The sequence below is a fragment of the Salmo salar genome, chromosome 20 (genome assembly GCF_965601325.2).
Source record: "Salmo salar chromosome 20, fSalSal1, whole genome shotgun sequence".
Taxonomy (NCBI): Eukaryota; Metazoa; Chordata; class Actinopteri; order Salmoniformes; family Salmonidae; genus Salmo; species Salmo salar.
In genome coordinates, this window is record NC_138310.1 from 18,961,131 (window position 1) to 18,973,021 (window position 11,891).

An 11,891-nucleotide genomic window follows, 5' to 3' on the forward strand; every position below is an offset into this window, starting at 1 on the left:
ACATGTTGGAACATTGCTGCAGGGATTTGCTTCCTTTCAGCAACAAGAACATTTGTGAGTCGGGCACTGATTTTGAGCGATTAGGCCTGGCCCGTAGTCGGTGTTCCAATTCATCCAGAAGGTGTTCGATGGGGTTGAGGTCAGGGCTCTGTGCAGGCCAGTCAAGTTCTTCCACACCGATCTCGACAAACCATTTCTGTATGGACCTTGCTTTGTGCACGGGGGCATTGTCATGCTGAAACAGGAAAGGGCCTTCCTCAAACTGTTGCCACAAAGTTGGAAGCACAGAATCGTCTATTCTGCAGCATTAAGATTTCCCTTCACTGGAACTAAGGGACCTAGCCTGAACCATGAAAAACAGCCTCAGACTATTATTCCTCCTCCACCAAACTTTACAGTTGGCACTATGCATTCGGGCAGGTAGCATTCTCTTGGCATCAGCCAAACTCAGATTTGTCAATCAGATTGCCAGATGGTGAAGCATGATTCATCACTTCGGAGAACGCGTTTCCACTGCTCCAGAGTCCAATGGCGGTGAGCTTTACACCACTCTAGCCAACACTTGGCATTGCGCATGGTGAGCTTAGGCTTGTGTGCAGCTGATCGGCCAGGGAAACCCATTTCATGAAGCTCCCGACAAACAGTTCTTGTGCTGACGTGCTTCCAGAGGCATTTTGGAACTCAGTAATGAGTGTTGCAACTCGGCGGTCCCATTCTGTGAGCTTGTTTGGCCTACCACTTCACAGTTGAGCCTTTGTTGCTCCTAGACTTTCCAGTTCACAATAACAGCACTTACAGTTGACCGGGCAGCTCTAGCAGTGCAGGAAATTGATTAACTGAGTTGCTGGAAGGGTGGCATCCTATGACGGTGCCTCGTTGAAAGTCACTAAGCTCTTCAGTAAGGCCAGTCTACTGCCAATGTGTATCTATGGAGATTGCATTGCTGTGTGCTCGATTTTATACACCTGTCAGCAACGGGTGTGGCTGAAATAGACGAATCGACTAATTTGAAGTGGAGTCCACATACTTCTGTACACTACCAGTCAAAAGTTTTAGAACACCTAAGGGTTTCTTTATTTTGACTATTTTCTACATTGTAGAATAATGGTGAAGACATCCAAACTATGAAATTACACATATGGAATCATGTAGTAACCAAAAAAGTGTTAAACAAATCAAAATATATTTTATATTTGAGATTCTTCAAATAACCACCCTTTTCCTTGATGACAGCTTTGCACACTCTTGGCACTCAATGTTTGTTTTGATCACGAGGACTGGATATATGTTCAGAGTAGCTTCAGAAAATAATAACACATACCGATACGGTGAATGAGTTTATCAGAAAGTGCATAGGATATGTTGTACCCACTGTGGCTATTAAAACCTACCAACAAGAAACCATGGATAGATGGGAGCATTCGCGCAAAATTGAAAGTGTGAACCACCGCATTTAACGAGGGCAAGAAGACTGGGAATATGGAAGAATACAAACAGTGTAGTTATTCCCTCCACAAAGCAATCAAGCAGGCTAAACGTCGGTATAGGGACAAAGTTGAGTCCCAGTTCAACGGCTCAGACATGAGACGTATGTGGCAGGGTCTACAGACAATCACGGATTATAAAAGGAAAACCAGCCACGTCACGGACACCGACGTCTTGCTTCCGGACAGGCTGAATACCACTTTGAGGATAATACAGTGCCATCGACGTGGCTCGCTATCAAGGACTGTGGGCTCTCCTTCTCTGTGGCCAAAGTGAGTAAGACATTTAAGTGTGTTAACCCTCTCAAGGTGTCACGATTTTCTAAGACAGAACCCAGAAGCAGACCAGGACAAGGTGAGTAAAGTGAAGGTGAATATTTATTGGTAGTCTTGATGTGTAAGTTGAATAATCCAGGAGACGGAACGGCAGCGGAGGTGAGTTGATGAGTGAATGGGTTGATCCAATGAAGTCACTGAATCCACCAACGGCCAGGTAAGGGAGTTGAATGTTCCGGGAGAATGACTGTAGACAGAGTAAACAGGAGTGAGTAACCGGCAACAAGTACAGAATAACAAAACAAACTCAGGAAACATGAGGCTGATACGCTGGCACAACATACTGTTCGTTGCTAACAATCCGGCAGGGAATGGATGTCAGGTCAGGGCTTATGAAGAGGTGATGATCAGGACCAGGTGTGCAGATGGTTGATGAGATGCAGGTGCGGGTAATCAAAAGTTCTCCTGCCTAGCTTCGGCACCTGGCAACCAGACAGGGTGCGTTCAGGAACCTCAGACAAAAGACTCCAAAACAAAGCTCAGGCAGAAAACTGACTCAGGAAGCGAGATTCCTGACACAAGGCTGCCGGCCCAGATGGTATCCCTAGCCACGTCCTCAGAGCAAAGCGCAGACCAGCTGGCTGGTGTGTTCACAGATATATTCAATTTCTCCCTATCCCAGTCTGTTGTCCCCACATGCTTCAAGATGACCACCATTGTCCCTGTACCTAAGAAAGCAAAGGTAATTGAAGTAAATTACTATCACCCCATAGCACTTATCTCTGTCATCATGAAGTGCTTTGAGAGACTAGTCAAGGATCATATCACCTCCAACTTAGCTGCCACCCTAGACCCACTTGCTTACCGCTCAATAGATCCACAGACGATGCAATAGCCACCACACTGCACACTGCCCTGTCCCATCTGGACAAGAGGCATACCTATGTAAGAATGCTGTTCATCGACCATAGCTCAGCATTCAACACCATAGTACCCTCCAAGCTCATCATCAAGCTTGAGGCCCTGGGTCTGAACCCCGCCCCGTGCAACTTGGTCCTGGACTTTTTGACGGGTGGTGAAGGTAGGAAACAACACCTCCTCTTCGCTGATCCTCAACACTGGGGCCCCACAAGGGTGCGTGCTCAGTCCCCTCCTGTACTCCCTGTTCACCCATGACTGCGTGGCCAAGCACGTCTCCAACTCAATCATCAAGTTTGCAGACGACGCAGTAGCAGGCTTAACTACCAACAACGATGAGACAGCCTACAGGGAGGAGGTGAGGGCTCTAGAGTGTGGTGCTAGGAAAATAACCTCTCACTCAACATCAACAAAACTAAGGAGATAATCGTGGACTTCAGGAAACAGCATAGGGAGCACCCCCCTATCCAAATTTTTGGGACAACAGTGGAGAAGGTGGAAAGCATCAAGTTCCTCGGCGTACATTTCACTGACAAACTGAAATGGTCCACCCACACAGACAGTGTGGTGAAGAAGGCGCAACAGTGCCTTTTCAACCTCAGGAGGCTAAAGAAATATGTATATATATTCTTAATCCATTCCTTACTTAGATGTACGTGTATTTTGGGTATATGTTGTGAAACTGTTAGATATTACTTGTTAGATATTACTGCACTGTCAGAGCTAGAATCACAAGCATTTCGATACACCTGCAATAACATCTGCTAAACACGTGTATGTGACCAATAAAATTTGATTTGATTTGATTTGACCTGGAATGCTTTTCCAACAGTCTTGAAGGAGTTCCCACATATGCTGAGCACTTGTTGGCTGCTTTTCCTTCACTCTGCGGTCTGACTCATCCCAAACCATCTCAATTTGGTTGAGGTCGGGGGATTGTGGAGGCCAGGTCATCTGATGTAGCACTCCATCACTCTCCTTCTTACACAGCCTGGAGGTGTGTTGGGTCATTGTCCTGTTGAAAAAGAAATGATAGTCCCACTAAGCCCAAACCAGATGGGATGGCGTATCGCTGCAGAATGCTGTGGTAATAAAAATATATTTTGATTTGTTTAACACTTTTTTTGGTTACTACATGATTCCATATGTGTTATTTCATAGTTTTAGTGTCTTCACTATTATTCTACAATGTACAAAATATAACAATTATAAGAAAAACCCTAGGTTTTATACAACTTTTGACCGGTAGTGTATATCAACAGTGTACCCCCCTCAGGTAATACATGTTAAAAAACATATTTAGCAGCGATTACAGTTGTGAATCGTATCAGGTAAATCTCTAAGAACTTTGCACATCTGGATTGTGCAATATCTGCCCATTATTCTTTTCAAAATTCTTTAAGCACTGTGAAGGTGTTGGGGGGTCATGGCTAGACAGCAATTTTCAAGTCATGCATAGATTTTCAAGCAGATTTTACTCAAAACTGTAACTTTGCCGCTCAATAACATGAACTGTCTTCTTGATAGATTTGGCCTTGTGTTGTAGGTTATTGTCCTGCTGAAAGTAAAATTCCTCTCCCAGTGTATGGTGTAAAGCAGACTGAAGCAGGTTTTCCTCTAGGATTTTGCTTGAGTTTAGTTCCATCCCGTTTCTTTTTATCCTGAAAAACTCTCCAGTCTTTGCCGATGTCAAGCATACCATGATGCAGCCACCACCATGCTTGAAAATAAGGAGGCAGTTACTCAGTGATGTTGGATGGATGTTGGATTTGCTCCAAGAATAAGGTTCTGCATTTAGGCCAAAAAGTGAATTCCTTTGCCTTTTTTGTTGCAGTATTGCTTTAGCGCCTTGTTGCATACAGGATGGAATATTTTAATTCTGTATAATTGTATTCTTCTTTTCAGTCTGTCATTTAGTTCATTATTGCGGAGTCACTACAAGGTTGATCCATCCTCAGTTTTATCCCATCACAACAATTGTAGCTGTCTTAAAATCACCAATGGCCTAAACAGTTTCCTTCCTGTCCTGCAGCTCAGTCCAGAAGGACGACTGTATCTTTGATGTGTCTGGGTGGTTTAATACATCATCCACAGCATAATTATTAACTTGACCATGCTTAAAGAGATAGTCAATGTCTGATTTGTTATTGTTACCCATCTATGTTTTTGTAGTTGAATCTGTGCTTGAAATGTAATACTTGACCCTACAGATGTTGTATGTATGGGAACAGAGGAAGGGGTAGTCATTAAAAAAATAATGTCAACCCCTATTATTTCACACAGTGAGTACATGTGATTATGTGATTGGTTAAGTCAAATTTGACTCCCAAACTAATTTAGGCTTACCTAAACAAAGGGGGTGAATACTTATGCAACAGTATTTATTAATTTGAAAGAAATTGTAGAATTCTCTTTTCACTTTGACATTTTGGAGTATTTTGTATAGATCAATGACAAGAAATCACAATTAAATCTATTTCAATCCAACTTTGTAATGCAACAAATGGTGAAAAACTCAAAGAGAGGGGACTCATGTAAGACTCAGGACCATCCTGTCACGCTCTGACCTAGGAGAGCTGTGTTTTCTCTGTTTAGTTAGGTCAGGGTGTGATAGGCGGGTGGGCATTCTATGTTTTGTTTTCTATGTTTTGGCCGGGTAGGGTTTCCAATCAGAGGCAGCTGTCTATCGTTGTCTCTGATAGGAAGACATACTTAGGCAGCCTGTTTTTTCCTGTGTTTTCGTGGGATCTTGTTTTTGTGCAGCTGTGTGTGAGCAGCCCCAGAATGTCACGTTTGTTTCAGTTTCACCTGTTTATTGTTTTGTTCAAGTTCACAAATAAAATATGTGGAACTACTGGCACGCTGCGCCTTGGCTAATTTATGACAGGGAATACGAAGATAGCACTCGTGACACATCCGCTCAGTATCCTACTCTATGCTATCTGTATCTAAGTTCCCGAAAAGTGATGATGACCTTTTCACCCAAAATTAGATTTGACCAAAATCCTTTCAGGCTTCCATAACACCGTGTACAGAATCAAAACTAATGTCACAACTTGGGGCGGCCATACCAGCACAATAGAGGTATGACTTCAGTACTGCTTTTCATTTGTTACTAAAAACACATATTTTCCACATTATGCTCAGGTTCTAGATATATAACTTCTATGGTTCACATGTTTCTTTATTCTAAATATGTGCTATGGTTGCAATCAGTGGCGACCAGTCTTTCAGGGCAGGTGGGGCAGAGCCCACCTGTTTTGAGCCCCACCTGTTTTGAGCCCCACATTTTAACTCCCCAAAAAACAGGCTTGCCTGTTTTGCATGTTATTTTTGCATTAATACATGTCACATATCAGTTTGCAAACAATGTCAAATATAAATACATATATCATTGAGTTAATAAAGCTGCATTGTGTAGTTTAGAGTAATTATCGAGGTTAGCTAGCCAGCTATTTTCGTCCGCCGCACCACCGTTCTCCTACTTAGTCAACACTGCTAGCTAGCCAACTTCTACCGACTAGCAGCACTGTAGAAACTAATACATTACAACGGAATGATTTGATTAGTGTAGTGTTAGCTAGCTACATAGTTGTCTTTGCTGTCTTTGTATCTAAAATAATTGTGTAGGTTAGAGTAATTATCGAGGTTAGCTAGCCAGGTTAGCTAGTGTTAGCTAGCTACATAGTTGCCTTTGTATCATGATAAGGTGTAGCACTGAAACTATCGAGGTTACCTAGCCAGCTACACTTTCAAACAAAGTCAACAACGCAGCCACTGCTAGCTAGCCTACTTCACCAGCCAGCAGTACTGTATCATTTTAGTCATTTTAGTCAATAAGTTGTCTTTGTCATAGTTTGATAATTGTGTAGTTTAGAGTAATTATCGAGGTTAGCTAGCCAGCTATTTTCGTCCCCCGCGACGCCATTTCCAAACCTAGCCAACTATTACCGACGAGCAGCATTGTAGAAACTAAATACATTACAAAGGAACGTCTTGATTAGTGTTATGTTAGCTAGCTACATAGTTGCCTTTGTATCATGATAAGGTGTAGTACTGAAACTATCGAGGTTACCTAGCCAGCTACACTTTCAAACAAAGTCAACAACGCAGCCACTGCTAGGTAGCCTACTTCACCAGCCAGCAGTACTGTATCATTTTAATCATTTTAGTCAATAAGATTTTTGCAACGTAAGCTTAACTTTCTGAACATTTGAGACGTGTAGTCCACTTGTCATTCCAATCTCCTTTGCATTAGCGTAGCCTCTTCTGTAGCCTGTCAACTATGTGTCTGTCTATCCCTGTTCTCTCCCCTCTGCACAGGCCATACAAACACTTCACATCGCGTGGCCGCTGCCACTCTAACATGACCCACGTGGAGTTCCAGGTCTCCGGCAGCCTCTGGAACTGCCGGTCTGCGGCCAACAAGGCAGAGTTCATCTCAGCCTATGCTACCCTCCAGTCCCTCGACTTCTTGGTGCTGACGGAAACATGGATTACCACAGATAACACTGCTACTCCTACTGCTCTCTCCTCGTCTGCCCACGTGTTCTCGCATACCCCGAGAGCATCTGGCCAGTGGGGTGGTGGCACTGGAATCCTCATCTCTCCCAAGTGAACATTCTCTCTTTCTCCCCTGACCCATCTGTCTATCGCCTCCTTTGAATTCCATGCTGTCACAGTTACCAGCCCTTTCAAGCTTAACATCCTTATCATTTATCGCCCTCCTGGTTCCCTTGGAGAGTTCATCAATGAGCTTGACGCCTTGATAAGTTCCTTTCCTGAGGATGGCTCACCTCTCACAGTTCTGGGTGACTTTAACCTCCCCACGTCTACCTTTGACTCATTCCTCTCTGCCTCCTTCTTACCACTCCTCTACTCTTTTGACCTCACCCTCTCACCTTCCCCCCCTACTCACAAGGCAGGCAATACGCTTGACCTCATCTTTACTAGATGCTGTTCTTCCACTAATCTCATTGCAACTCCCCTCCAAGTCTCCGACCACTACCTTGTATCCTTTTCCCTCTCGCTCTCATCCAACACTTCTCACTCTGCCCCTACTCGAATGGTATTGCGCCGTTGCAACCTTCGCTCTCTCTCTCCCGCTACTCTCTCCTCTTCCATCCTATCATCTCTTCCCTCTGCTCAAACCTTCTCCAACGTATCTCCTGATTCTGCCTCCTAAACCCTCCTCTCCTCCCTTTCTGCATCCTTTGACTCTCTATGTCCCCTATCCTCCAGGCCGGCTCGGTCCTCCCCTCCTGCTCCGTGGCTCGACGACTCATTGCGAGCTCACAGAACAGGGCTCCGGGCAGCCGAGCGGAAATGGAGGAAAACTCGCCTCCCTGCGGACCTGGCATCCTTTCACTCCGTCCTCTCTACATTTTCCTCTTCTGTCTCTGCTGCTAAAGCCACTTTCTACCACTCTAAATTCCAAGCATCTGCCTCTAACCCTAGGAAGCTCTTTGCCACCTTCTCCTCCCTCCTGAATCCTCCCCCCCCCCTCCTCCCTCTCTGCGGATGACTTCGTCAACCATTTTGAAAAGAAGGTCCGATCCTGACAGAATTCAGAACATGGGCCATTCTTACAGTGTTCTTCCTGTACACCAAATCAGAACCGTAGGATAAAAAAGGGGACATATAAGCAAACAATGAAAGCTATTACAATATTCAATGATAATCAAAGGGCTACAGTTACTTTTTGTGACAGACCTTTGGTTGTGTTTCCTCCAGCCCCTATTGGCATGTTACAAAGTTAGAAACTGAGTGGTTCCATTTCAAAGATTTTCTGCTACAGTTCTGGTGGGGAAGCAAAATATTGAGATAAAATAAAATATCTTCTGCACAGAGTCTATCAGGCAGTGTCGTCATCGTTTAAGTGCCCTGTACACTGAATGGTTGCACTAATATTTGAATCACTTGACATACATTTCTCTATCCTCAAAGTGGTATAACTAGCATAATGAGATACATTATTCTTATGAAGAGTCCAACCCATCAACATCTCCAGAGACAGCAACATCAACCTTAGGAACTAGAGTAAGTCACCTTCTAAAATCTAACTAAAATCAACTAAATCTTTCCATGACTCCACAATGAGCAAATAAATATACTGGAGCTAGGCATAAACATGGTCCGTATCTTGTTGTTATAGTTGGTGTGTTTACAAGTAAGTTACAAGGAGGTATTAGTAAGGAGAGGATGGTGTGGGTGACTGACTGGTATCTTTTGGGGGTGGGTATTGTGTGAGGAGGTTAGAATGCATGATCTATTGATATGAGGGTATAGTACCTTGTTTGAGTGTGTATTGATGGAGACAAAGTAGTAAAATGTTGGCTAATCACTGACTACTGTGTGTCCTACAGACTAATCCTGCTGCGGCTGCTGATGACGGTGATCTTGACACCAGCTTTAGTAATACAGAGCCTGTAGACCCATTGGATGAAAGCTTTCAGCCTGGAATAAGCTCAAGCTCAACCTCATCTTACTTTGAAACAAGCCAGGACAGCCAAAGGTATTTATGAAAGCACAATACCCTCTTGAGAAAACAGAATTACCAATACACTAAACTTTCTCCTCACATTTTTCATGCCCTTGCATCAGTTCTTTGGCATGGGGGAGAAGGGCTGTTTCTATACTGTTCTAGCCTTTTCACTCTATTGTTGGCAGTGTTTTTCATACACAACTAGACTGTCTACAAGTCAAGCCTCCGTCAAACTGTTCACATCTTTGCTAACAGCCCATTTTAATTGACTGAGTCTAACAAAACACATACCAGTCTACTGTACCATTTTTGTTTACAGATGAACATGGTTTATTGTATGGTTAGACATCCTCATGATCAGTTTTTATGTTTTACACATCCTCATGATCAGTTTTCATGTCTTTCTATGAGACTTGCAGTACAGACAAATCTTCTGCAAGAGGTCGAAGCAGTGGGTAGTGAAGAAAGTATATGAGACGCTTGTTCATTTTGCTGTGGAGGGCAGAAAAGACCAGACGGTTGTCTACAAGGAGCCTGAGTCACAGCTCCCCAAACCCAACATCACTGCCAACGTTGCCATAGCACCAAAGGCTGCAAAACCAGCTGCCCAACACAAGAAGAGGTTCACCAGCTGAAGAACATACTGGAACCTGCCTGGAACATTACACTAACACAACATCCATGTTCAGTTAGATGATTTTCTATAATATATAATACCTTGTATGCTCACAACTGCATTGTGGTATAGATATTGCTAGCTGTTGTACATATGCATATAGTAGTGTTTTATATCATCTTGTTTTTTACAAGTGTACTGACAAGTGACTAAATGATTCCAGCTGCATCAGAAACTAATATAGTGTTCACTTCAACTCCTGGATCAATTCATAGTGATTTTCATGAAATACATTTAGATAAACTAGCTCAAACAAATGATGCAGGGAGTTGGTGTATCATTTAAACTTGAATTGTTGGCAAGGAAAGTAGATTAGTCTGTCAATATAGCTAATATGTAGACTTGTCTTCAAGACAAAGTTTATTTGCTCTGGAGACTGAGGTAAGTTTATGCAGCAGTATACAGGAACAGTTATGGTAATGTATGACATATACAGGGTCCTCGGATGGTATTCAGTATAAGGTCCTACAGTTGACAATGCACGTCAGAGCAAAAACCAAGCCATGAGGTTGAAGGAATTGTCCGTAGAGCTCAGAGACAAGATTGTGTCGAGGCGCAGATCTGGGGAAGGGTACCAAAAAATGTCTGCATCATTGAAGGTCCCCAAGAACAGTGGCCTCCATCATTCTAAAATTGAAGAAGTTTGGAACCACCAAGACTCTTCCTAGAGCTGGTCGCCCGGCCAAACAGAGCAATCGGAGGAGAAGGGCCTTGGTCAGGTGGGTGACCAAGAACCCAATGGTCACTCTGACAGAGCTCTAGAGTTCCTCTGTGGAGATGGGAGAACCTTCCAGAAGGACAACAATCTTTGCAGCACTCCACCAATCAGGCCTTTATGGTGAAGTGGCCAGACCGAAGCCACTCCTCAGTAAAAGACACATGACAGCCCACTTGGAGTTTCCTAAAGGCACCTAAAGACTCTCAGACCATGAAAAACATAATTCTCTGGGCTGATGAAACCAAGATTGACCTCGTTGGCCTGAATACCAAGCGTCACGTCTAGAGGAAATCTGGCACCATCCCTACCTTGAAGCATGGTGGTGGCAGCATCATGCTGTGGGGATGTTTTTCAGCGGCAGGGACTGGGAGACTAGTTAGGATCGAGGCAAAGATGAACAGAACAAAGTACAGAGAGATCCTTGATGAAAACCTGCCCCAGAGCGTTCAGGACCTCAGACTGGGATGAAGGTTCACCTTCCCACCGGACAACAACCTTAAGCACACAGCCAAGACAACACAGGAGTGGCTTCGGGACAAGTCTCTGAATGTACTTGAGTGGCCCAGCCAGAGCCCGGACTTGAACCCGATCAAACATCTCTGGAGAGACCTGAAAATAGCTGTGCAGCAACGCTCCCCATCCAACCTGACAGAGCTTCAGAGGATCTGCAGAGAAGAATGGGAAAAACTCTCCAAATACAGGTGTGCCAAGCTTGTAGCATCATACCCAAGAAGACCCAAGCCTGTAATCGCTGCCAAAGGTGCTTCAACAAAGTACTGAGTAAAGGGTATGAATACTTATGTAAATGTGATATTTCAGTTTTTTATTTTAATTACATTTCTAAAAACCTGTTTTTGCTTTGTCATTATGGGGTATTGTGTGTAGGTTGATAAGGAGAAAAAAAACAATGGAATACATTTTAGAATAAGGCTGTAACTGTAACGGGCGTCATATGAAGGGGACCAAGGCGCAGCGTGTTGAGTGCTCATCATAATTTTTAATGAAAATGAACACTGAATACAAATAAACAAAAACTGACAGCCGACAGTTCTGTCAGGTTAATCTAACAAAACAACTACCCACACAAACCAAGGGAAAAAGGCTGCCTAAGTATGGCTTCCAATCAGAGACAACGATAGACAGCTGCCTCTGATTGGAAACCATACCCGGCCAAAACATAGAAAGCAAAAACCTAGAATGCCCACCCCCTATCACACCCTGACCTAACTAAACAGAGAAAAACCAGCTCTCCTGGGTCAGAGCGTGACCGTAACGTAACAAAATGTGGAAAAAGTGAAGGGTCTGAATATTTTTCAAATGCACTGTATGTACAAT